Source organism: Phocoena sinus, chromosome 12, assembly GCF_008692025.1.
Source record: "Phocoena sinus isolate mPhoSin1 chromosome 12, mPhoSin1.pri, whole genome shotgun sequence".
Classification (NCBI taxonomy): domain Eukaryota; kingdom Metazoa; phylum Chordata; class Mammalia; order Artiodactyla; family Phocoenidae; genus Phocoena; species Phocoena sinus.
Genome location: NC_045774.1, coordinates 71,895,085 through 71,922,606, shown reverse-complemented (window position 1 = coordinate 71,922,606; position 27,522 = coordinate 71,895,085). Strand labels below are relative to the sequence as shown.

Sequence of the window (27,522 nt, the reverse complement as noted above, 5' to 3'; positions counted from 1 at the left end):
GTACCTCCTATGCCTTTCGTCTATAGGCAGAGATTGATCCTTGAAGTCTGCTGGCTTGAGACTTAAGGATAGAGACTATTAGATGGGGTGACCATGTAATTGTCCAAACTGGGGCAGATTGGAGAATGAATGGAGCCTCTATTAGTAGTTACACTGAGACAACAAGGGGCAGGCAGTAAACTGTTAACTGTATCAAATTAGAGACTATGTTCCCTCTACAACTAGAGCTTCTCTAGATGAAATGGGAACAGAGGTGTAAACAGAGATGAAGTGGGAATAGAGGATGAAAACAGATTAAGTAGGAATAGAGGATGAAAACAGAGACGAAGTGGAAACAGTAGGTGGAGACTTGCTGACATGAGGATTTATAGGGAGTTGTGGGGGTGATGGATATACTGAAGAGAAATGTTATATATGGGCTTCTTTCAATACGAGATCCTTGACACCATCTTTTAGGTGGGGTGACCTGCCAGACCCCAGTGCAGGGAGGAGCCAGAAGTAGCATTTTGTAGGCATCCCCACAGCTGTCCTGGGAGGACAGTTTTCCATTTATCTACTGGCTTCTAGGGTAGGAGTGGTATCTGAGAAGAAGACAGGAGAGCTAACAGTGTTAGAATATAAAACACATAATACTAGTGGGTCCTTATCAAGAGAAGAGTCAGTGGGTTTTTTATAATCCTTTGTTTAAAAAGTATTGTGGTTTGTATTGTGCTTTAGAAAGATATCAATAATGAATAAAGGGAGAAACTTTGTTTGAAAAGATGAGCTTCAGTTATTGATTATTTATGTGGAACACTTCATTCTTTGGCAAAGGTGGCAAATGTTCTTTTTGCCCTTTTTTGAGGCCTTTGCTGTCATTATTATAGCCACTGGCCACATGTGGCTGCTATTGAGTATGGAAATACTCTCCAAGTTGGGATGTGCTACAAGCGTAAAATACTGCATTTCAAGACTTAGGATGAAAAAAAGAATGTAAAATATCTCATAACTTTACATTGATTGTATGTTGAAATGACAAGATTCTGGATATGTTGCATTAAGTAAAAATGTATTATTAAAATTAATTTGACCTGTTTCTTTGTACATTGTTAATGTGGTTATTAGAAATTTTAAATTATACTTGTGTATTGCATTATATTTCTTCTGGACAGCACTGTTCCAGATTATAAATGTACTCTTAAATTTTTAATATATTATATTTTTTAAATAGTCACATTTTCTTTATATATATATTTTTATTGAAATATAGTTGATTTACAATATTGTGTTAATTTCTGCTGTACAGAAAAGTGATTTAGTTATATATATATATATATATATATATATACACACACACACATTCTTTTTTTAATATTCTTTTCCATTATGATTTATCATAGGATATTGAATATAGTTCTCTGTGCTGTACAGTAGGACCTTGTGATTTATCCAGTTCTATATATAAAAGCTTCCATCTGCTAAACCCAACCTCCCACTCCATCCCTCTCCCACCCCCTCCCTCTTGGCAACCACCAGTCTGTTCTCTATGAGACTTTTTGTGTTTCATAGATAGGTTCATTTGTGTCATATTTTAGATTCCACATATAAGTGATATCATATGGTATTTGTCTTTCTTGTTCTGGCTTACGTCACTTAGTATGATAATCTCTAGGTCCATCCATGTTGCTGCAAATGGTATTATTTCATTCTTTTTTATGGCTGAGTAATATTCCATTGTGTATATGTACCACATCTTCTTTATCCAGTCATCTCTCGATGGATATTTAGGTTGTTTCCATGCCTTGGCTATTGTGAATAGTGCTGCTGTGAACATAGGGGTGCATGCATCTTTTTTTTTTAACATCTTTATTGGAGTGTAATTGCTTTACTATGGTGTGTTAGTTTCTGCTTTATAACAAAGTGAATCAGTTATACCTATACATATGTTCCCATATCTCTTCCCTCTTGTGTCTCCCTCCCTCCCACCCTCCCTATCCCACCCCTCTAGGTGGTCACAAAGCACCGAGCTGATCTCCCTGTGCCATGTGGCTGCTTCTCACTAGCTATCTATTTTACATTTACATATTTTACATATATACAGTAGTGTATATATGTCCATGCCACTCTCTCACTTTGTCACAGCTTACCCTTCCCCCTCCCCATATCCTCAAGTCCATTCTCTAGTAGGTCTGTATCTTTATTCCCGCCTTACCCCAAGTTCTTCATGACCTTTTTTTCCCTTAGATTCCATATATATGTGTTAGCATACAGTATTTTTTTTCTCTTTCTGACTTACTTCACTCTGTATGACAGACTCTAGGTCCATCCACCTCACTACAAATAACTCAACTTCGTTTCTTTTTATGGCTGATTAATATTCCATTGTATATATGTGCCACATCTTCTTTATCCATTCATCCGATGATGGACACTTAGGTTGCTTCCATCTCCTGGCTATTGTTAATAGAGCTGCAATGAACATTTTGGTACATGACTCTTTTTGAATTATGGTTTTCTCAGAGTATATGCCCAGTAGTGGGATTGCTGGGTCGTATGGTAGTTCTATTTGTAGTTTTTAAAGGAACCTCCATACTGTTTTCCATAGTGGCTGTATCAATTTACATTCTCACCAGCAGTGCAAGAGTGTTCCCTTTTCTCCACACCCTCTCCAGCGTTGTTTCTAGATTTTTTGATGATGGCCATTCTGACTGGTGTGAGATGATATCCAGGTATATGCCCAGGAGTGGGATTGCTGGATCATATGGTAGCTCTACTGTTAGTTTTCTGAGGAACCTCCATACTGTTTTCCATAGTGGCTGCACCAGTTTACATTCCTACCCACAGTGTAGGAGGGTTCCCTTTTCTCCACATCATCTCCTCTCCAGCATTCGTTATTTGTAGAGTTTTTAATGATGGCCATTCTGTAAAATAGTCACATTTTCTAATGGCATAGCCCAGTGTCAGGAATGTTTCTTCTTAATTTCTCATTGTTTTATCATGGTTTCTAATACTTTATGTTTTTAGTTTTCAAAAGCACTTGCTGACTGTAAAGCACTTAGAACCATAGACCAGTAGAATACTTTTGAGGTGGAAGAGGGATTTAGAGCTGTTCTAACACTCTCAGTTTAAAAGGGAAGATCCTGAGGCTTGTAGGTATATGTACCTTCCTTAAAGGCTACAGTTATTTAATAGGAGAAGCCCACCATTGAGAGAAATCCTGGGTGCTTCCTTTTGTAAGGCAGAAAATTACCTCATTAAAGTTATCCTCTTTCAAATAATTTATTTCTCTTTGGTATATACCAGTGGTTCTTAACCTGGGTTGAGTTTGCTCCCCAGTGGACATTTGGCAATGTCTGGAGATGATTTGGTTGTCACAGCTGAACTAGATGCTACTGGCATTTCCATGGGTAAAGGAGAGGTCAGGGGTGCTGCTAAATACCCTACAAGGCACAGGATACACTCTTGTACTTTTAGAACTTTTTAATCCTGGAATTTTTCAGAGTATGTGTTTGAACTATTAAACCTTTATTTTAATTCTGCTAGTAGACTACTTCTAGGATAAGGAGTAAACTTCTGGGCCTTGAAGTTTGAGAGATGTACAAAATTTGAAGATGATTCAGAAGATACTTACAAAGGTAAATTAAGGAGAGTAAAAGAGAAGGATAGTTTAAAATACATAAATTATTAAATTTTATAGAATTTGAGAAATGAGTTTATGACTTCAGCAATAAAACCAAGAATTAGGCTTCAGTTGTGTTATGAAGAGTTAGTTCTCTTTAAAGATGAGGAAGAATTTCTAGAGAAAAATGGTTATTAAACACATTGTAGAGAACCAGGGAGTCTTCTGGCCAGGTAAAGCAGTAAAGGGAACATGGAATGGCACACTTTGGATTTTGTGACTAGGATCCCTGGTAATAAGATGGAGCTCCTATCTGATGGTTACTTGACATCGGCCTTTTGGAGTGAGAAAGGAAGATGGGGTATGTAGCTACGGATAAATATGACATTCAGATATAAAAGTGCAGCGTTTGTCTTCCTAGAATGTTTTTGTTCAGGGCCTCCTGACAAATGCACACATATTTTCAAAATGTAGCTAAAATACTATTTCCCCAATGAAGTCCTTTCAAATTCCAAGTAGCAATTCCCTCCCTCATCCCTGTGCTTCCATACCACCTTCTATATATCTCTTTTAAAACATTTATCATATCATATTGAAAAGACCATAGTGAAGTTTTCAATTTAGTTTATTTAATTTTTTCAGTAATACATTCACATGATTCCAGAATGAGAAGTGCCATGGTCATATATTTGTCTCCCACCTACCCTTTTCCCTCCTGTGCACAGATGCAGGTAACCGGGTTATTGTGTATCCTTCCAAATCATCTTTACGCATGTATAAGCAAAGTGAACATGCAGTCGTATTTTCCTTTTTATCCAAAGGATTTCATATTGTGTCACTATCCCTATTAAGCTGATGGTCAGCAGGTATTTGTTAAATGAATGAGTATACTAGTAAGACAGGGTTTTGTTTGTTTGCTTGTTTTTTAACTTTCCTTATCCCAGGGGATCCTTCTGTGGCCTTAGAAGAGGTAAACTAGATTGGGGTCACAATTAAAAATTGTCTCCAGTCCTCTTACCAAAGAAGAGTTGAGTGCTGATAGATCACAGCTCCAGCCTTCTAAAGGACTCTGACCTTTCCAGAAAGCAGAGGCTCTGATCAGAGTAATGCAGTCTAACCAATATTATAAGAAGATGTAAATTTTCTTGACCATGGAGCTAACCAAATGATGGAATTAGTTATCAAGACAGAATGTTAGATTTCTTGTTAGAGAGGAAAGTATCTCATGTGCCTAGAGTAACTCTGATGTAAATGTGCTTAACAGTAAAAGTTATAACCTCTCTTATTTCTGTGACTCAGTTTTCAAAAAGAGTTGCAAAAGTACAATAGTGGAGTTTTAAAGATATTTTAGATCATTTAGGTAGATGTTCTCTTCCTATTGATACTTCTTGTATTAAAGGAAAAAAGACTCAGAAAAAAATGAATAACTTAGCAGGATCCATAAAGTTCTGACAGGTTCAAATCAATTCACATCAGACAGGAAGTAAGCATATGAGATGACATATATTTTCCCTAGAAACAAATTCCCTGGGGACAAGTTTTCAAAATCTGTGAGCCTCTTAGATAAAAACAAGTTGTTTTACATGATAAATGAGATACATCAAACTGCCAACTATGTTGTACACTGAAACTAAGTTTAATTTACTTATGTTACTGTGAGTTTGCTATTTGTTCTAAGATATTGATAAAACAAATGATCACAACTGCAGTAGCAAAGACAGATGAAATTGTATGAAAATAACTCAGCAAGCAGGGACATCAGTGATCCCTTGCAAACTAATGACTAGATTTTCATCTGGCAGTTGAAAAACAAAGCTCATTTTGAGGCATAATTTAAATGGTTTTCAGGTCCTGTGTCTTTTCAGAAAGTATTATCTCTCACAATGGCATGTTAAGAAAAATGGTGCTTAGTTTCAAGGGAGATGAAGTTTAATCTTGGCTTTGCTGCTAAAGAGCTGCGGGGTTCATTCAAGTCCTGACCGCTGATTTTCAGCCTTAAATGAGGGGAGCGGATGATAATTTGGTGTATGTTGTTAAGATCCCTTTCAGCTATGAACTTATTTCAGTAAAAAGGGGAAAATAAAAAGAATGGTTATCTGACCTCCTTAATCATGGGTATTTTATGGCATGTGAGTGAAGTGGTAGTAATTATGGGATCTCTGGTTGATTCAAAATCAGGACATAAAAAATTTGAAAGCTTTGACATACGTACTTTGGTTTCTTTTTCTACAAAACAAGATGATATCACCTTAACAAGTAATGTCTATCAATTTAGTTTACTACTTGAATATTTTGTGTTAGCTTGGCATTCTTTTTTTTTTTAAACTCTGGCAACTTGCTGAGCGCTTTATTTTGACATATGGTTATAAAACTTGTGGTGATCAAAATATAATATAGATTTGTGGGCTGGCTGCCATCCTGAAAGGAAACACCCATTAAACTTTTTTCTGGCTTGTACCCCTAATGATTGATTGCACTGATATACAAGTGAAAGTCTTAACATATTTTCAGCATTTTGGCCATTTAAATTTGGAGTAATAATAATCATTTTAACTGCTCACCTAGATAGGAAAGATAATAAGGTGTCTTTCTTTGGGTTAATATGTATGTTTCATATATAAAGTGTAATCTAATAAACTTTGGTTAGTTTTGACTAATTTAGAATATGATGTCCAGGACAAAACTTGGGTCTTTATGTGCTTTCTAAAGAAATTAACCAAGGTATTAGAGCAAAAATGTCCAAAGAAGGAGGAAAAACACCAGTGAAATGGGAGACAAACGCCTGCAGAAGTGGCCTGCAGTCTTCAGAGATGAAATTTCTTACTTAAAGCATGGGCCATCTGTTTACCAGCCTTATTGCTCTCCTCAGGCCTCAGAAGAAAGCCCTTCAAGAAGAGGGCTGTTACCTTTAACTCAATAATATTAACCGATCTTCTCTCTGATGTTACAATATTCTTACCTAATTTTTTTTCTAAACCACTGTACAGACTATCATGAGGAAAAGAGACTCTTAAACGGTAAGTCATATACATTTATAGTAAAAAATGAATCATATTCACATAACTGTGTACAATATTGCCTCACAGAATTATTTGGGGTATTTAGATATTTTTTTATACAAAGGATGTGTTTACTTGCCTAAGCTTAGAGGATTTGGCAGAGAACTTTGTAGACCCTTATTGCAGCCCTCCTTTTTTTATCTTTATATATTGATGTTTTTATTTTATAGGATAGATTTTTTTCAGGAGTGTAATTACTGTTTACATTCTTTTTTATATAATCTTTATCGGAGTATAATTGCTTTACAACGTTGTTAGTTTCTGCTGTACAACAAAGTGAATCAGCCATATGCATACATATATCTCCCCATATGCCCTCCCTCTTGAGCCTCCCTCCCACCCTCCCTTTCCCACCCCTCCAGGGGGTCAGAAAGCATCGAACAGCCCTGACTCTTACCATAATCCCTTCTATAACATCCCTGAACATGTGTTCATCTGCCCTCAGCTTGAATACTCATGGTGACTAGGAGTTCCACCCTCAGAGGCCAGGCTGAACGTGTCCCTCCCTCAGGCACGGGGTGCTCTTCCAGTGTCTACACAGATGCTGAGCAGCTAGCCTATTAATCTCCCCTCCTCTGGGCTCGGCAGCTCTGGCTTCCTCAGCCGTTCAGTATGACTTGGAATTATGACTGACACTGCCATTAACCCCCAAAAAAATTTGGTATGACACTTACAAAATGTACGGGGCTACTCTGACTGAACCGTATTACTAATGTATGTTTAAAAATTGGGTTTTTTTCCCTCCCTGTTTGCACAAGAAAGTTATAGAAATTCAGCTAATAAGCTGGATTGCCAGATGAATTACCTTTCTTTTTTAACTAGAAAAGATTGTCTTATTGTAGACTACTTTATGCAATTTGTGATGTAACACCTGAAGTTGTTTGTCTGACAGTATCACTGATAGTATCTTTGGAGCTCTTCTGTGTTCTCAGAGTTTCCGAAAACAATGAGAAAACCAGAGCCTTGAAAATGCGATGTAGAGGACTTCGCTGGTGGCTCAGTAGTTAAGAATCTGCCTGCCAATACAGGGAACACTGGTTCAAGCCCTGGTCCGGGGAGATCCCACATGCTGCGGAGCAACTAAGCCTGTGAGCCACAACTACTGAGCCTGTGCTCTAGAGCTCATGAGCCACAGCTACTGAAGCCTGTGTGCCTAAAGCCCGTGCTCCGCAACAAGAGAAGCCATCGCAATGAGAACCCCGTGCACCACAATGAAGAGTAGCCCCCGCTCGCCACAACTAGAGAAAGCCCGCGTGTAGCAACGAAGACCCAATGCAGCCAAAAATAAATTTAAAATTAAAGCTTTAAAAAAATAAAAATATAAAACTTGATGCTGGGGCACATCCACAAGAATGTCTAAAATGAAAAAAGACAGAATACCACGTGTCAGCAAGGTGGTGGAACAACAGGGCTCCCATACACTTCTGGTAGAAAGTGTAAATTGGTATGACCACTTTGGAAAACTGTGTAGCAGTATTTACTAAGGCTAAACATATACATGTCCTATATACCTACCAGAAGTGTAGATGGATGTTCTTTAAGAATGTATATGTACATGTACAAGAACATTTATAACAGCACTATACATCATAGCTAAAAACTGCCCAAATGTCCATCAACAGGAGAATGAAAGATTCCGGTATATGGTATGTTCGTACAGTGTAGTAATACACAGTAATAAAAAGGAACAAACTACTGGTACATTCAGCATCCTGGATAAAATCTCAGAAAGCTCCAGACCTGATTTATTGTTTACTATTAATCATGCTGATTTGACATTAACTGAAACGTCTATAGAGCTGGACCAAAAAAGCCAGACCAAAAGAGAACATATTTTATGATTCTATTTTTTATAAAGGCCAAATGTAGGCAAAAACTAATCATGATGTTAAAAGAATAGTGGTTACCCTTGGGGGAGGGGTGCTGAGTGGAAGTGGGCACAGGGAGGTGCTGGCTACAAGAGTATGTTTTACTTATGAAAATCCATTGAGTAGTACATTTATGACTTGTGTCCTTTCATAATATTTCAATAAGAAGTTTACTGAAAAGATGGGGGAAAAAACGAAAAATGCTACATGGATGAACTGTAGCTATTTTGTTTGTTTTTCTTTGTGAAGACATGTTTCCCAAGAGCCAAGTGACAGATCCACTTGCCAAAGAAGGGCCTAGTTCTCCAAGGTATGCGTTCTTGTTTTACTTTTTTAAAGCGTAATCAGTTCTACACCAAAATATACACGTTAAAAATATGGCTCTAAGTTTGATTTATTGCTTATTATATTAATTATGCTTCTTTTTTTTAACATCTTTATTGGGGTATAATTGCTTTACAATGGTGTGTTAGTTTCTGCTTTACAACAAAGTGAATCAGTTACACATATACATATGTTCCCATATCTCTTCCCTCTTGTGTCTCCCTCCCTCTCACCCTCCCTATCCCACCCCTCCAGGCGGTCACAAAGCACCTTTGACACAACAACTGTAGTGCCTAATTTATCAGGCATTGCTGGAGAATGAGCTGTTCCATAAATATGAATTTTTAACATAACTGAAGTTTAACCCATTTTAAACACCACAACTTTAAAAAAGAACTATTTTTTCTGATTATAAAATATACATTCATGGTAGAAAACTTAGAAAATACAAAGAAATACAAAAGAAAGTGATAAAATCAGTTGTAATCCCATCAACCCTGGATATAGACTCTTAATATTTGGTTTATTCCACACAGTTTATTCATGTCATACCTATTTCCATACTATCTTATTTTGTTAATATGGTGTTACAGTATATTCTATGATCAATTTCCTATGTCATGAAAGATTCTGCAAAAGCATTTTTTGTCTGTATTCTATCATATGATGGAAATTGATCATAGAATATCCATAATTTATTCAACTATTCTATTTTTTGTGTGTCTAGTTTGCTTTATCAGTTTTTAATGGAAATCCTTCAGAATGTATTGTACCCTGTCTTAGTAAATTAAGCAATTCATGTATATTTTTGTTAATGATATTTCAGATGCCCTTAGGGTTATGTGTGTTATTTGTAGTCTTTCTCTTACCACCTCTCCCCCTATTGTGAGTCTATAACAGCAGCTTCCGGCTCTACTTGTTATACCTGTTAAATTATTTCATACTTAATTTTAAGTTAAGGGCCTCAGGATACCTCCTAGCATTCACATTGGGGGCCTGTATACAGGTAGTAAGTGCAAAAACAGAATCAATTTGATCAATAGCTATTACAAAACCAAAGACTTAGTTTTTCCTTAAGCTTTTACTGTTGACCATTAAGCATCCTTGGTGAGTTAATTTCTTGAGGAGTAATAATATATTTGTGATAGGGAGGAGTGAAGGTAATAAGCATGTAGATTTTGTCATGCTCCTTCAGAAAACATGTTGTGTTACTGCTCTGATAAAAGGAATTTTAGATGTGTAAACTTTTTAAAAAGTGCCTTGTCAAGGATGTTGTTTGTTTTTATCCAAGTCGGAATATATGGAAGTATAAGTATTTTAAATTGAGAAATAATTGCTTTATTATTTATTTCATGGTAACACCACTGATTATTTCGAAAAAAACTTTACCTAGAGAAATATATCTCTCACTGTAGATTTTGAACTATATGTTTTAAATCATGTATTTATTGTGTCATATTTTATATTTTTAAATTATATATTTAATGATTTAATATGTTACTGCACATGATTATTTATTCTTTTTAAAATATTTTACAGCTACGACTGGTTCCAAACAGACGCTTTAGTCACCATTGTTAAACAGAAGGTAAACACATTTTTAAGATCAGAAAAAACAAAAAAGTAAATAATAAATGTTAGCTATGTGCAGGTGTACTTTTCTAAGAGCTCTTCTTGTATTAACTTACAGCAACTCTATGAACTAGATCCTTTTGTTACCCCTATTTTACAGATGAGGAAACAGAAATTAAGTAATTTACCCAAAGTCACATGGTAAGTGGCAGATCTAGCGTTTTGAACCCAGGCAGGCTGGCTCCATAGTATATGCCCTTAATAACCATGCCATAGCATCTTAGGGAAAAAATAGCCTAGGAAGAAGCATATTTTATGTGCTCTTCTGTGATTTTTTTTGTTTGTGTTTAAGCATGGATAACAGCAGTGAGAGTCCCAGTTTAACTTCACCATACAAACTAATTTCCTGCACTTAAATTGGAATTCAAGAGCCAGGAGAGGCTGTACTGCTGGAGCTTAGTATGCTTAAGCCACTAACGGGGTTCAGTTAATGCCCTCTGAAAACTAAAATTAAGGAGTTAATTCATTCACTAAGTGTTTATTGAATCCCTGCTTCATTTTCAACACCATCGTAGAATTCAGGAATCTAATGATGGGCCAGATTCATAGAGACTGAACTCTCACCAGGCTTACAGTCCAGCTGGGAAATCAGATAAATAAGCAGGCAACTTACAACATCTCCAGACACATCCTCCAGCAACTGGCAAGGTTCCCACACTTAAGGAACAGTGGAGATTTAAAGACAAGTTCTGGCAGCTGGGAATTTCTGAGAACTCATGCTACTTCTGTAGTAGCAGAACCACATCTGAGCTGGTGAGTGCCTCCTACTCCTGCAGCAGGATTTGATGGCTCCGCAGAAGTGACCAGCCTCTGCCTGAAAGAGTCAAGAGGCCCAGAGAGGCACTGCTTGTCCCGCCTTCCACTGCCTCTCGGTATTGTCTCCTAACCAGGCAGTCCTGAACCAAGAGGACAGGGCCTGGCGAGGTTGGGGTCTGTGTGCTCTCATTGGTGATATCAGTGAAGCGCAGAGGATGGATGATTAAGGGAAAGGGGAAGGTTTCTACGTGGAATAATGTATTCAGAGTATGGCGTAAATGATAGACATCAAAATAACTTGCACCAAAACTACGTAGAAACTAGAGACAACTAAAAATTTGTTAGTGAATTTATTATTATTATTATTATTTTGATAAGCTGAGCTTGAGGTGTTATTTGCACAGTGTCACATAATAGTGGGAAGATAAAAATGAACACAAATATCTTGGCTTCTTTTTTTTTTTTGGAAGAGGAATTTTTTTTATTACATCTGTATTGGAGTATAATTGCTTTACAATTATGTGTTAGTTTCTGATTTATAACAAAGTGAATCAGTTATACATATACATATGTTCCCATATCTCTTCCCTCTTGTGTCTCCCTCCCTCCCACCTATCTTGGCTTCTTGTCTGATTCTAACTGTTTTTTCCAAATTATTTATCCAACAAATATTTGAGCACCTACTTGGTGCTGAGCAATATTCTGAAAACAATATTCTGCCCCTACACTTAGAACTTAAAGACGAGCGTGTAAGGTAGACATTAAGCATAGACAAATGCATAGTTAAAATTGTGATATATGCTTTGAAGGAGAAGAACTGGGTTGTATGAGAGAGCAAAAAACAGGAATAATGTGTATTTAGCTGGTGGGTTCTGTAAATAAGTACCATATGAACTTCCACCGATCAGCTTAAAAGTAGAATAATAGGAGTTTGGTGACAAGTTTACTTTTTAATCTTTCTCTTTTCGATTTCCATTTAAGGATATCAATTTAGACTCCGTAATAGGTGATCACCGGGATGATTCCTTTAGAGCAGAAACAGTTATCAAGGATTATTCATATCTTATACATATTGTAAGTACCTTATTCTGTATTAATGGAAACAAATTTTGTTTCCTTTAGGTATAGTAGTTACTGGTGTAGAGTCTCGGTACCTATAATATTTTATGTGCCATTGTCATTTTGGTTTGTCATTTCTGATTTTTTTTTTGATATTTCTTTATACTAAGGAAAGTGCTAGCAAATGGCAGTACAACCTCACTTTTCCCAAGTTTAAACAATTAGGTGCGATCAAAATCAATAATCATATGAAATACTTGTTGGCCCAGCTTTGTAAGACTCTGTAACTTAATACCTACAAATAAATCTCCGGAGGCCTGCCTGTCATGTGCTCCCGCTAAGTAGGCATCACCAGGCGCTGTTCTATCAACCTGTCTCTTGCCAGCCGCAAGGTTATACTGTACCCCTCACCTGCCTGTCCCTTCATGGGCAAAGACCTACCATACAGTTCACTTCTGTCTGTTTTAAGAGGTTACAGATCTATCAGAAAGAAATCAGGACTAAACTCTAGAATCAAGGTAGCAGATTCTTAATCCATTTCTCACTCGTAATGACTCTAGGAGTTCATCCTTTTCTCCTTTAAAGAAGGTAATGTTATTCTAGTTAGAAAGTAGAAATGAAACAAACCAAAACAGCAAGAAGAATACTGTATTTTAAGCACACATTCTTATGTAAAGAACGTTTCATTTACTTTTGCAAAACAGAGACTGAAATTCTCCAGGCCTCAGATGACTCGTGATTCAGCTCATGGCTTTACCATATTAATGAAGGACCTTCAGTCCTGAATTTGATTGGAGTTGTTAAATGCTTTTTCTTTCTTATTTCCCCCCCATTCACTAATCAACCTCAAATCTTAAACATTTCTTCTAGAAATACATGCTACCCTATTTTTTGCTAGCATAAGATCTAATATATATTGTCTCTTAGGGAGAATTTTAATCAAAAACTCAGATGTCTAGAAAAATATACATTATTCATTAGCTCTGTCATGATTTTTCTTTAAGACCTATGTGTCAGCATTTACTATGTTTCAAATACTTTATGGCTAGTTCTGTTCACACTGTAGCTAACTGTATCTTACACATATATAAAAAACAAACAAAAATTCCACAGTCAAAAATGTGATACTCCTGGTTGCTAATATTAGATCAGAAGGACTAAAATAATGCAGAATCTTAAGTTCCACATACCTACATTAACACAGTGAACTTTAGAGCAGATGTTTGTAAAAATACTTCTTGCATCACCCCCTTCTGGAATGAAGTTCCATAATAGCAGGGATTTTTCTCTTTTACTAACTGTGATAACTGTAACACCTGGAAAGTGCATAACACATAATTTTCCAAATTATTGGAAAATGCCCAATAATTTTCTTTTTCAATAACTGAATGAATATTCAACTTAGAGAACAGTAAGAAAGGAAACACTGAGCTAGACCCAGTCCTGGCCTGTATTCACACACGCACATGCACACCCTGGAGTATGTGTGTTTCACATGCTATCTCTCCCTGCCTTGCTCCTGTCTTGGTTTGTAGCATTGTCAATCTGGGACTGTCCTTGCACCAGTGTGGGTTATCCACCTGTGGGCAATTGAGTAGTTACTCCTTAATTAATAGGGAGAGAAATGGAAAAATTGATGATACATATTTAAGTAATTTGTCTCAAAATATTGTATACAGTGTTTTGGTTGTGTTCAGTTTCTTTCTTTTGATTTCTCAGGATATGTTTGAGAGATTTGAAATGGTGCATGAAAGAACCATTTAAGTGATCTTATATGGTGTTTGTAGACTATAGGAACTGAAGTTGGATCTTAACTGAATTTTTTTTTTTTTCTCCAGCCCTAAGTCATGAAATTCAGGAAGATTTTTCTGGTAAGCTACCAAAAATAATTTATCTATGTACATATACACACACACATATACATACACACACACATGGGGGGGACAGCATTTGTCTTATTATTCATTTGTATATTTTCATGTTGCAGACAAGGACATGATGTTTTCTATACAAGCAAACACATTAATTTTTAAATGTACTCTTTTCCCTCTGGTTTCAGTTCCTCTCACGCCTTTTTTCTTTCCCCTTTTTCATCTCATCTCTTTGCCCTTTCCTTTTCCTCTCCTTAGCAAAAAAAATCCTGTCCCCATTCTTCCTTCCGGCCCTACTCCTGACATGCAGCTTGTAGAAATATACTTGACCAGACCAGACAAATTTTTCTTAGGTGTATATATTCAAATATTTGATATTGACAGAGCACATAAAATTATGAATATTTCTGCATGCAAATACACAATGTGGATTTTACACAGCTGTTTAGCAATAGAAGACATCAGAGAATGGTGGCTTCTTGTTTTTTTGTTTCTCTTTAGCTTTATTGAAATATAATTGACAAAATTACAATATATTTAAAGATTTAAAGTGTACAACGTTATGATTTGATAAAGGTATATGCTGTGAAAAGATTCACACAATCTAATTAATTAACACATCCATCACCTCACATATTTACCTTTGTGTGTGTGTGTGTGTGTGTGTGTGTGTGTATGCATATGAACACAAGTTCTGTTGTCTTAGCAAATTTCAATTATACAAGACAGTGTCATCAACTGTTATCACCATGTTATACATTAGATCCTCAGACCTTAATTATCTTGTAGCTAAAAGTTTGTACCCTTTTATCAAGCTCTCTCTATTCTCCCCTCCCTCTGCCCCAAGTCATGGCACTATTTTGCTACTCTCTGTTTCTATGAGTGTGACTTTTTTTTTTAATTCCACATATAAATGATACCATGCACTATTTGTCTTCTCTGTCTCATTTATTTAACTTAATATAATGCCCTCTAGATTTATCATATGTCATTGCAAGTGGCAGAATTTCCTTCCTTTTTTAAGGCTGAATAATATTCCATTCTATATTCATATATACATGTGGTTTCTTGTTTTAAAGTACTGTCAGAGTACCTTACACCAGTTCTATACCTTCCCTTTTCTTTATACCATAGTAAGTTCTATAAATTGTATAATTTAAGCTCTTTAAAGTCAAGGACTTCTTATGTTTGTTAAGCTTCAAATCAGTGCTCATTGAATTGAATTTATTTGATTAATCTGTGTTTAAAAGTTGTAAAATTGCTACTGAATTATGTGTTTACAGTGAGGAAGGACAGATTGTTTCTAAAGACAAAAAGAAATATACTTTAGATCTTTAAAAGCACATTCAATTCATAAAATTTAATCAATTTTAAAAGTTTATTTTATTATTGTACTCATGTATTCTAAACTATTTTAAACTCCAAAAATAAAAAGAGAATCTAAAAGATTTTTAATTATCAAAGATTGACATGCACTTTATTGGGATTCATTCTCCTGAAGCTTTTTCTATGTTTATTAGGCTCAATATTGGTTTACTGAATTCACTCGTAAGAACCCCTCAGATCCCAAGAACTGTTTAAAGAGTATAAATTACATTTGCTTTTGTGGATCCATTCAATGGCAAATTTGTATATTTAAGGGTTTTTTTTAAGCTATGTGTTAATTAGTTGCCATGGCTCTATTTGAGCTTGTATGAAAACTAGCATTATGTATTAGTTTGGCCCTTGATAAATTAATTTGAAAGAAGTTAATCTGAATCTAACGTAAACTGGATTTAACACCATATAAGGCATAAACAATTTTGTTTATGAACAAAATTGAACATGTACACAAAATTTTACTTATCTCACAAATGCTCAGTGTCATTCATATCTGATTGGGACATGTGGGTTGTTTGAGAAAGATTGGTTTAAAAGTAAAACCTTATATTTAATATCAATGAATACAAATGGAATTTATCTTCTTTTCAGTGTGAGTTGTTGAGAATGTGGGAAAAATAGAGATTGTCCTGAAGAAAAAAGAGAATACTTCTTGGAAATGCCTTGATCATCCCCTGGAGAATCATAATTCACTTATTCCAAAGAAAGATACAGGTAGGTTGTGCTATTATTTTGAGTCCTGGGTTAATGAAAATGTTGTGTCAGTGGCTCAGTTGTATCAGAGTTTGGATGGCCACTTGCAGTGAGCCAAAGGGTCCTTGTATCTCTCTCTAAGGAGTTGAAAAGGGACATTGTGTCTGTTATCCTCCTTTTTTTTTTTAAAGCAGAAATTAAATTTCTGACTCTGCTATCTAATGTTTAGACATAACAAAGATCATTAGGTAATGATATCTAAATGGAGAAACCCACTCAAACTCTTGTCCAACCATTCACTCCTTGAGGTATTTTTTTTTTATATAAAAGGTGCAAAAACAAGTTAAGTTTATGTCTTGTCGGCACATCTAGTATTTTTCTGTTAGAGAAGGCATATTAACTGTCTCTCTGCTTACCTAAACCAGTTTCTGAGTTTATTCCTAAAGGATGATACCATTCATTTCCTTCCTTTCTTTATTTTTTAAAGCTTTTTATGTAACTATAACATTTATAGGCAAAGGTGCATATTACAAGTGTTCTACTTGATGAATTTTCACAAAGTGAATGCACTCCATATTTTCTCTTTGGAAACTGGTAGTATTTGCCTCTTCCAGGTGTTTTGAAATTTCACGGTTTGATATACCTTAATGGGGGGTCTGCTTTCAACTTCTGTGCCAAATATTCATCCTCTTTGTTAATATTTCCATTATGGAAATTTAAGACCCTTGGACCTGGGGAATACTGATATTTCTTCCCTCCATGGTCTGTGCTTAGTTTCTAGAAATAGTCTTACTTTAAGCCTTCTTAACCAGTTCTCTAATTAGCTTGTCTTTTCTCTCTCATTTTCAATTTTGTCCTTTTCTTCTACTTTTTGGGAGATTTCTTCAGCTGTGTCTTCCAGCTCTGCTGTTGTGTTACTCATTTCTACTCTCATATTTTTAACTTTGGAGAACTCTTTTGATTTTTGTTCCTTTGTTCTAGCATCCTATTTTCTATCTTCTCTTTTTTAGAATTATAGTGTTTGAGAGTTTTTGTCTCCCTGTGTAGCCTCTATTCCTACAGTTTGCTTATTTTGGTCCGTCTTTCATATTAGATGCTTTCTTTGAATGTCTGCTGATCCTTGACCATCTGCTCGTACTTCAGGGTGGAACTCTAAAAGCTGATTGGAAACTCTGTGCATGTGGGTGTAGCTTGTTGACAGTAATATTTACTATGTGGCTGGATGGTTTCTTCGGGAAAAGTCTGATGCCAGTATTTTGTCAGAGTCTCTAGGGTAAACAGTCTTCTACCTCGTATCCAGCATTTCAGAAGTTATATGGGAAAATAAGGCTCGGATATCTGTAAACTTAATTTTTTTTTTTTTGGCCTAGTATACTATATTAGTCTACTAAGCCTGCTGTGAGAAAGTACCACAGACTTGGTGGCCTAACAACAGAAAATTATTTTCTCACAATCTGAAGGCTAAAAGTCTGAGACTAAGGTGCTGGCAGGGTTGACTTCTCCTGAGGCCCCTCCTTGGCTTACAGATGGCTGTGTTCACATGGTCTTCTGTCTGCGTGTGTCTGTGTCCCTATTGCCTCTTCTTATAAGGACGCCAGTCACATCGGATTAGGGACCACCCTAATGACCTCATTTTAACTTACTTTTTAAAATATACTGTCTCCAAATATAGTCACTTTCTGGGGTACTGAGGGTTATGACTTTAACGTTGAAAATTGAGGGGGACACAGTTCAGCCTATAACATATACCCAATCTAGAGACCCTTTGTTTTGCCCTCTACGGAGAGAGCAAAATTCTGATACTTTGCCAGAATAGGACAGAATCAGTCATGTGGCCGTGTGAAGTAGGGGAGGACTTCAGAAAGCGGGGGAGGCAGCATCTAGGCTTCTTCAATGAACTTTCTTCCAGAAAGTGGTTTTAGCTCTGCCTTCACTCTGATTCTAGAGATACTTGGTCCTGCCATTTTCTGAGCCTCAAAAGGATCTCATATTACAGATGTGTTGACTTTTGGCTTTTTGTTTGTCTAGCTTAGGATTTAGCTTTACAGAGTCTACAGAGTCAGTTACCAGTCGTCTCTTTGCTTTGTCAGCTCCCAAACTTCTGTTGCTTTTTTATTTCAGTTCTTATTGTCCTTGCAAGCCAGGCCTTAAAAAAAACAACAACACACACAGAAAAAAAAACCATCTTTGCTGTTATTTTAGGGAGGGGTTAGAAGAAACTAACTGCATATATTCAGTTTAACATCTTTAAATATTTAAAATTATAAAAATATATTTGTGGATAGTATTTTAATTTTCAGAGAAGTATCACGTAGCTGTATTTTGAGTACATACTGTGTGTAGAAGGCTATTTTAGGTATTGTGGTATGAAACAAATAAAAGGCATCAGAAATTATATTCCCAGGAGGAAGAAAGAACATACACAAACATGAGACTGAAGAATACTTGTATCAAGAAATAGGGCAGTAAAAGCAAGTTACAGAGTGCAAACTTGAATGTATTCTAAGGCTACCTTAGGTGAACAAACAGATGCAGATGAATTTGACCTTAAATGACTCTCCATGAATGAAGGAGGTGAATATCAAGCAATATTTTGAAAGTGGCTTTAAAAAAAACCCCCAAAAAACTATGAAGGGCTTTCCAGGTATCATTACTGGGTACTTATTGTGCCAGACCTTTTGCAGGTGGTAGAGAAAGGAAATATAAGCCATATGTGGGAAAGTTCAAATAGAGTCATTTTCCCAGAGCAGGAGGTCTCAATTGTGTGGTATAAGGTAGGGAGAGAGAACATAGAGGAATAACTGAGTGATGTAGCAGATCAGAAGAGAATAGGTAAAAGATAGTGAAAATAAAAAGAGATATTATTAAAGTAAAATCTGTTGCCCTGAAATTATCCGACTCTCTAGTGATTGGAAAATCATAGCAAACCAGATAAAAGCTAAGTCCTAGAAATATATGATACTGAGAACTCAGGCTGACCTCCATTTGGAAATAGAATGAACATTACTTTTCTATTATTTCCTGAGGCTTTCCATGAACTCTTTCATCCCTGCCATAAATTTTGGCTTGAGTCATGAACCACCGTAGTTCGCTTTAGCTTTCTTGCCTGAAATTAGAGCCATGCATGTATTTTTCAGTGAATTAAATTTTCCACTTTGGAAAATGACTCAGAGTTTAGGAGATTTTTTTAAAAAATTGTTTGACAGAATTAGCATAGATAATTTCTTCTTTGTCCTTTCTCTTCCTTAAATCATGACAAAAACTATAGGTTATTTTCCGCACTAACAAAACTGAATACTTACATGATCAGAGTATTATGATTAACTTGCTGTCAGTAGCTTCAAATGTTCAGTCTATCACGTGTCTCCTTGGTCTTCAAGGAGGTTTTCATGCTGGCTTCCTCTTACTGAAATTTCTTAGTTTAAAAATTTAAGTTTGAAAATAAGCATGCAAGTTGAAGACTCAGTGCACTACCTTCTCATGTCAAATCTAGAATTTACTTACACAAAAGATGCAAATATAGCAAAGAAGATAATCAGAGAAGGGAAACTACTTTGTTTTTACCTTTAATCCAGCTGTAATTGTTAGTAAATTAAATTATATGACTAGAACCAAACTACCATTTGTAACTCGGGTGCTTCCAATTATTTTCTTCTTCCCAAAGATGAATAGATGAAGATTATGAGTGAGTAGTTGTGTGTGTGTGTGTGTGTGTGTGATGACTAACAAACTTGTGTCTATTAAGAGTCAGAAGCTAATAGCTAATTGGATTACTATTTCTGTATCCAACCTAAAGTTTATTTTAATTGTGATTGCCTTTAATATGGGAACTTAGATCACCAGACAAAGGCAGTTATACAGATTTGCCAACAAACAACTCAGTAAATGAATATTGGGATCCAAAATTATAAACAAGATTTTAAAAAATTGTGTCATAATTGTGATATGTCAGCAGCTGTTTATAAACCTCTAGGTTAAATATATATAGAATCTATAACTGTCTTTATAATTCAGTTTGAACTGTATGAAATCACTGATATTTATTTTTTAACCTAAAATAATGGCAGTTTCTCATTATTTAAACTATACTTTCATCAGGGCTTCCTAACTGTTCACACCACACGCGTGCGTGTGCACACACACTGAAGTACTGTCTGTAGGTGTAAATGTGCTTGTCAGCACTCTGTGAGCAGTCACTTAATGGAGGCTTTCTGTGGAGCCTGTGATTCTGTAGGCAAGCTGTTCGCTGCCACAGTGAACCACAGCTCTTGTTGCAGGGGTAGAAAGAACCGCCCTCACCCCTCCCCTCCCCTTCCTTGCCTGCGCATCCGTGTTTCTTTGCAGCCTAAAACAAGCATTCAGAATTACTGGAAAAGAAGAAAATATTGTAGATAGCAAATAGAAACTTCATTGTGCTTTGTTCTCTTAAATTGTCTGCTCAGCCCAGCAGGTGTAAAGTTGTTGCTTGCACAGTAACTATAAGATGTTTTGGCATTTTGCTGTCTTCTTCTTATTTCTAGTGGAATGGCCTGAATATGAAGAAACACAGAATAGATGGGGCAGGCTGTAAATGAGTAAGAAATTATTTACTATATTAAAAGGTAGAATAGAAGAAGTTTAAAAACTTAGAATTCAGGCAGTTCAGGCACTTCAGTGTATAATGTTGGCTGAATTATTAGTTATGGAACTGAGGAAAAGTGATAAGCACTGAAATGTTCAAATCTAGTGACAACCTTGCTAAATGATGTGGACCCCATTGTCTAAGGGTTACATTGAATCTAGTCTTGGAGAAAGAGCTTCCTTTCTCCTAACTTAATGCTAATATTTAAGTCTATAAAATCCTCACTTTGAAAGAAGGATTCAGCTCACATCAGTCTAGGTGAGGTAGTAAAATACCTGAATACACTTTAGGTATATATATATATATATATATATATATATATATATATATATATAAAATAATTTTTATGTCTTTTTTAATAAATTTATTTATTTAATTTATTTATTTTTGGCTGCGTTGGGTCTTCGTTGCTGCGTGCAGGCTTTCTCTAGTTGCGGCGAGCGGGGGTCACTCTTCGTTGAGGTGCACAGGGTTCTCATTTCGGTGGCTTCTCTTGTTGTGGAGCATGGGCTCTAGGCACGTGGGCTTCAGTAGTTGTGGCACGCGGGCTCAGTAGTTGTGGCGCACGGGCTTAGTTTCTCCACGGCATGTGGGATCTTCCCACACCAGGGGTCAAACCCGTGTCCCCTTCATTGGCAGGCGGATTACTAACCACTGTGCCAGTAGGGAAGCCCACTTTCGGTATATTTTTAACAGTAATAGTTAAAACAGAAAGGAATCTGTGCTTTATTGTCAATTTACTAATACTGCTTCATTAGATTTTACCCCAGTATATGGAAAAATGTGTGCCCATACACGTTTATCATCCTAGTGTTTGAAGCTGTGTTATGAATGTATTCTTCTTCATATATTCAAGAGTGGTTTGGGTGAGGATGATAAAACTATACTACTAGAGGTTAAGTGGAAGTCTTACCAGAGTTAGTGAAAAGGCTGAATAATTTTTAAAAACAGCAAAATAAATGCAATTATATAATACTTTTAAAAGTATATAATAACTAAAACTTTGTTGTTTCTTCAGCATAGGAAGGTATTCTAGTGACTTCATGGGTTTGAGTTATTTTATCCATAGTCAAAAATGTTAGATATTTGTACAGTTCTTGAAAATAGTTTGTTCTCAAGTGTTTTGCAGACCTCTGCTCTACCAGCTGAGCTATGGAAGGCTCCGCTTGTTCTCAGGGGTTCTGAACATCATCCCTGCACACAAGTTCATTGCTCATCAAGGTCACTGTCTTGGCAGAAACAGACAGCCAGCAAGGCTAAATCAGGCTGACCCCTGCTGTATGAACTGTGACAGATTCTGTAAAGGAAAAACTCAGATTTTTCTTTCCTGTGTAGGAAAAAAACTCACTTCCTCCCTACTGTCTTTCTCTCCTATGTGTCTCCTTTACTGTTCACACAGAACACTTCACTTCTGACACTTCTGGTCCCAAATACATGGAGATTTTCCTCCACAGCAAGCAGTTCTTTGCAGTACCAGCTGGTGTCTTACAAGTTAACTCATTTCTGACACTGTCTACCTGGAGACACCATCGGATCCCACAGGTTAAGGGCTCCCACATGATCCCTCCCCCCGTCCCCCAACACACACACACTGCAGATGCCAGTGGCAATCCCAGGTTACCATCTGTCCTTCTGACCAACTGGCTATAGATGGGAGGTTCCAAAGACCCCTTCCCTGGGCTTGATTAATTTGCTAGAGTAGATCACATATGATAAAGGATACAGATGACTATCCAGACGGAAGAGATGCAGAAGGTGAGAGAAGGTCTGGGAGGGTCCTGAGCACAGGAACGTCTGTCCGTGGGGAGTTGAGGTCTGTCACCCTCCCAGTGTTGATGTGTTTGCCCACCTGGAAGCTCTTTAAATCCCCTGCTATTGGGATTTTATGGAGGTTCCTCACGTAGGCATGATCAGTTATTAACTTCAGTTCCAGCCCCTCTCCCCTCTCCAGAGGGTGGGACGTGGGGCTGGAAATTCCAAACTTCTATCATAGCTGAGTCTTTCTGGTGACCGGTGCTCATCCAGGAGCCCACCCAGAGTCACCTTATGGGAACAAAAATGTTCCTGGTTCTCTTACTATGTAGGAATTTACAAGGGTATTAGGAATCCCGTGTTAGAGATGAGGGTCAAAGACAAATACAGTGGTTTCTCCCTTATTTGTGGTGTTGCTTTCTGAGGTTGCACTTACCGCAGTCAATCGTGGTCCAGAAATATTAAATGAAAAATTCCAGAAATAAACAATTCATAAGTTTTAAATTGTGCACCGTTCTCAGTAGTGTGATGAAATCTCAAGGCGTCCCGCTGGGGACGTGAATCATCCCTTTGTCCAGCGCATCCCACCCGTTAGTCACTTGGTAACCTTCTGGGTTATCAGATCAGCTCTCGCAGGATCACAGTGCTTGTGTTCAGGTCACCTTTATTTTACTTAGTCATAGCCCCAAAGTGCAAGGGAAGTGATGCTGGCAATTCCAGTATGCCAAAGAGAAGCCATAAAGTGCTTCCTTTAAGTGAAAGGGTGAAAGTTCTTGTCTTAACATGGAAAGGAAAAAAAAAATCAAAATATGAGGTTGCTAAGATCTACCATGAGAACAAATCTTCTCTGTGAAATTGTGAAGAAGGAAAAAGGAATCTGTGCTAGTTTTGCTGTTGTACTTTAAACTGCAAAAGTTACTGCCACAGTTCATTATAAGTACTTAGTTAAGGTGAAAACGGCATTAAGTTTGTACAGTAAGGTATTTTGAGGGAGACAGACCACATTCACATAACTTTTATTATGGCATATTGTTATAATTGTTGTATTTTATTATCAGTTATTGTTGTTAATCTCTTACTGTGCCTAATTTATAAATTACAACTGTATAATATGTACATATATATAGGAAAAACCCAGAAGTTTCAGGCGTCCACTGGGGGCCTTGGGATGTATCCCCCATGGATAAGGGGGAACTACTGTGTAAAAGACAAGAGATGCTCCTACTGTTCTTATCACTTAGGATATTATAAGAGTTTTAGGAACTCTGTGCAGGAACCGGGAGCAGAGGCCAATATATAGATTTTCTCTTATCTCACAGCCCAGCCCCTGGTCTCTGGCTGTGAACCATTTATATCAAATGATACACAGCTAAGAAGAAACTGGCGCTTTACTAGAATCTCATTCAGTCATTAATAACTCTCCAGTCCATCACCACATCATAGGAAAAATGTCTCACAGGGCAAGGCCCCTCAAGTGTGCAGGCTTTCTATTCAACCTTAATAGGTTCCAGAAACCAGAGTGGTCTCAGCAACATATGGCTTCACCCTTTCAGGCATCTGATAAAATTGAGTTAAGAGACAATATCATGTCTTGCTCTGAGCCTCTTCCAAGGTGTTAATGTAATATTGGATTTCCCTCCTTACATAACCCAGATTCTAAATGGAATGTCTATTGAATTGAATGGCTGTAGGTTGTGGGGTTTTCTGCGTGGACATATCTAGGTATATATATCAATGTATTTTGAAGTATTGTAGATGTTAGTATTGATGTTTGGGCTTATTTATTTTCCATTGGAGCATTTTTTAAGTGTGTAGTTCCACTAACTGCTTTCCCTCTGTTGGTTCAAGAAGATTTTAGAGGAAGACATGAGTAGAGGTAGATTGCAAATTAGGAGGTAAGTAAATCATACAGGTTTCCCCACTATCCAAAAGTAGAGCCTTCCTATGGAATCTTTCATAAGTGGAAATGTTGTAAATGGAAGAAGCAGTTACCCTAGGACACATCTAGCTCACGGATGCACAAGGTAAACTGAGACAAAGTGCAGATGTTCACGGGCACAGTTCAAAGTTATGGTGGCTTGATGCCGAGATACTCAGTGTAGTTCCCGGGAAAGGAGCTTGGGGTGCTACTCTCTCTGCTCGGGGTGCACGCTGCCTCCGTAACAGCTCACTGCATAACAAATGCTGAATGCTATTTTCTCTTTTCACCTTTTTTCATAAAAGTGAAAATTCTCTTTGGATTTCTTTCAGTTAGGAAAAACAGGTACTAACATTGATTTTTCATAAAAGACAAGTGGCGTAAAGGGAAATTTCGAAAAGCGGGGGACACCTGTATTTACGTAATTGAAAGTAGTAAAGAGTGCTAAGAAAACCTGTGGTTGATCAGAACGGTAGGAATTGGGGATGTTGAAGAAGAGATGTACCTGGGAGGGATGGTGACTTGCTGAACTGATTCCTTAATTTGGACATTAAATAGTTAGTAGGGATTTGTAAAGGGTGGAGGGATAATCTATAAATATTTATGCTTGAACTGATGTGGTCGAAATAAGGAGGAAGAAGCTAAAGAACAATGTACTGTTCTAGAACGATGATTCTCAAACTTTTTGAACAAGGCCTATGAGTTGGGGCGAGAAACTCTCATAACTTGTTGCCCTATCCACATCTTCTCAAGCAACTCTGATCTTGGGCAAGCCGTTTAACTTCTGTAAGCCCCTGCTTCCAGCAGGGAAAATGAGAGTGGATAGGTGCTTTAAACGTGTACTAGGGGGAATTCCAGTGGTTAGGACTCTGCACTTCCACTGCAGTGGGCACAGGTTCCATCCCTGGTGTGGGAACTGAGGTCCCGTATGCCATGTAGCATGGCCAGAAAAACAGAAAGTGTACTAGGAGCAGGAAGGAGCTGAAGGACAGGTTGAAGGCAGTATGGACTCCCAGTCCAGTGCTCTCTTTCACGTCTCTCTCCCACTGAGCTTTGTCTTTATTTTAGCCTGTGAAAGTCTACTCTTTAGAAGGAAAGCTATAGTTTCTTTTCAACAAGAAGAAAAAAGGATACCCAAATTATCATATCATCCTCAGCATTTCAGTGTTATGCTGAATGTCTCAATATTATATGTATGTTATTAAAAGAAGTTAATGTGGGATTAACAGATACACACTACTGTACATAAAATAGGTAAACAACAAGGACCTCTACTGCATAGCATAGGGAAATATATTCAATATCTTGTAATAACCTATAATGGAAAAGAACCTGAAAAAGAATGTGTGTTTTGTGTGTGTGTGTGTGTATGTATGTATATATGTATATATATATATATATATATATATATATATATATATAACTGAATCACTTTGCTGTACACCTGAAACATTGAAGATCAACTATACTTCAATATAAAATAAAGATGAAAAAAAAGAAGTGAGGTTCCTGGGCAGACAGTTTTCTGTCTTATGTTTTTGTTTCACCATCTCATATTTATTTTCAGTTTCTCATTTTCTTGTATAATTATGCTTATAAAACCAAAAACCTGACACTTCAATACAGGCATTATCCAGACTGAAGTCATCAGTGCATCTGCTTTATACTCCTTTTCCCCCATTTTTCAGGTCCATGCCTGTGATACTTCTCTCCTTAGTGCAACTGAAAGACGAAAACATTCTTACATTTTTCTTAAGGCTTTTAGAACCTATTGTTAGCACGGCCTTGTGAAATTATGGCAGTTTTATTATTTTATCGGTAAGATGTTGAAATTATCTCAGTGGTGTTAAATAGCAGGAATACTGTGTTAATTCTCTATCAAGGAAAGCCAGTCAATCACTGGAACCCAGAGTTTCCTTGTGTTTTAAGTATAGTCAAAGAGGTGCATGGAATCTAAGACAAAAAAATGTCATGAAGAACCTAGGGGTAAGATGGAAATAAAGACACAGACCTACTAGAGAATGGACTTGAGGATATGGGGAGGGGAAAGGGGAAGCTGTGACAAAGTGAGAGAGTGGCATGGACATATCTACCAAACGTAAAATAGATAGCTAGTGGGAAGCAGCCACACAGCACAGGGAGATCAGCTCGGTGCTTTGTGACCACCTGGAGGGGTGGGATAGGGAGGGTGGGAGGGAGGGAGACGCAAGAGGGAGGAGATATGGGAACATATGTATAACTGATTCACTTTGTTATAAAGCAGAAACTAACACACCATTGTAAAGCAATTATACTCCAATAAAGATGTAAAAAAAAAAAAAAAAGAGGTGCATACTTACTCTAGCAAATCCTTTCTGGTAAAGGCTAGAGGTGAAATTGTCAGGAGGGGCACCTGCCCTGGACTCCGTGCTTGGAGGAAAACACAAGGGCTCTCCTCCAGCTGCACGGCTCCCACAGGATGAGGAGTGTGCAAGGTGAAGAATTATCCACCTGGAGTTCAGGCGCTTTCCTTCACCACTGCCCTCCAGGTATCTGGAACCCCAGAATTCCCTGCCCAAATGGCCCCAAATCCGCTTCTATCCAGGAAGTGGCCAAGGCTGTTTATGGAGAGAGCATGTAGATGAGCCTTAACATAAGGGCTGGTGCGCCCACACCTGCACAAGGCTCCACTCAGGGTCAGACAGTGGGGCTGAGGAGAGGGGTGTCAGGCCATAGGCAGTCAAGGGGGTGCTGCTGTCACCCCTCCACCATCTTCCTGCGTGGAACTCTGAGGAGTTGAAGAATCCTGAATTCGAACCTAGCCTTCTAGGACATTATGAAAGTATATTTCAAGGTACAGCATAGAACATATTTTATTTAGCAGTTGTTATTTGTCTGATTTATAACTTTCACGTATTTAGACATATAGATGGGGGTCTCATATTGTATTACCACTCTGGGTCCCAGGAAGGTCTAGAGGAAGGGATAAGGAGGTCGTTTGAAACTTCATTT

At 37.2% G+C, this 27,522-nt stretch overlaps 1 pseudogene; it reads left to right on the top strand.

The window, feature by feature from the left end:
- Nucleotides 1-27,522, top strand: part of LOC116763322 — an 83,154-nt pseudogene that overhangs the window by 36,601 nt on the left and 19,031 nt on the right.